Below are 1,250 nucleotides of genomic sequence, written 5' to 3'. Positions count from 1 at the left end.
GACAGGGCCTTGCTGTTACCCCGGCTGCAGTGCAGTGGCACAATCTCAGCTCACTGTTTCCTCCACCTCCCGGGTTCAAGCAATTCTTGTGCCTCAGCCTCCTGAGTAGCTGTGATTACAGGCACATGCCACCACAGCTGGCTACTTTTTGTATTTTTAGTAGAGACAGGGCTTTGCCATGTTGTCCAGGCTGGTCTCTAACTGCTGACCTCAGGTGATCCGCCTGCCTGGCCTCCCAAAGTCCTGGGATTACAGGTGTGAGCCACTATTCCTGGCCAGTGTCTTTGGATTTCTATGTGAATTTTAGGATCAGCTTGTCAATTTCAGCAAAGAAGCCATCTGGGATTTGGATGGGAATTGCAACTAAATTTGTTTACCTATTGTAGGTATTGCTACCTTAAGGTTAAATCTTCTGAACCATAAACATAGGATGTCTTTCCATTTATTTAGGTCGTCATTAATTTCTTTTGACAGTGCTTTGTAGTTTTCAGCATAGAAGTCTTGTACTTTCTAAGTATTTTATTATTTTTGACACAATTGTACATGGAATTATTTTCTAATTTTATTTTCAGAACATTCATTGTTAGTGTATAAAAATTAAATATTGATTGGAAGGCCAGACATAGTGGCACACACCTGTAATCCCAGCACTTTGGGAGACTGAGGCACATGGATCACTTGAGCTCAGGCATTCCAGAGCAGCCTGGGCACCATGACGAAACCCCGTCTCTACCAAAAATACAAAAAATAGCAAGGGTATGGTGGCATGCGCCTGTAGTTTCAGCTACTCAGGAGGGAGGCTGAGGTCAGAGGATCCATTGAACCCTGGAGGTCAAGGCTATAGTGAGCTGTGTTTGCACCACTGAACTCCAGCCAGACAACAGAGTGAGACCCTGTCTCAAGAAGAAAAAAGAAAAGATTCTTGTATATTGATTCCTGTAACTTTGCTGAACTTGTTTATTAGTTCCAATAGTTGGGGGTTTTTTTTGTGTGTGTGAATTTCTTTGTACTTTCTACCTAGAAGCTCGTGTCATCTGCAAATAGAGATAGTTTTACTGCTTTCTTTCCAGGATGGGTACCTTTTACTTCTTTTACCTGCCTAATTGTTCTGGCTACAACATCTAACACAATGTTGAACAGAAAGGGCAAAAGAAAACATTCAGTCTTTCCTGTTAAGTATGACGTAAGTTGTGGGTTTGCCTTAGATGCCTTTTAAAGATAGAAATGAAGATAGTGAGAGACAGAGAGAG

Source organism: Colobus angolensis, unplaced genomic scaffold, assembly GCF_000951035.1.
Source record: "Colobus angolensis palliatus isolate OR3802 unplaced genomic scaffold, Cang.pa_1.0 Scaffold14, whole genome shotgun sequence".
NCBI lineage: Eukaryota > Metazoa > Chordata > Mammalia > Primates > Cercopithecidae > Colobus > Colobus angolensis.
This window is presented reverse-complemented; position numbering follows the sequence as displayed.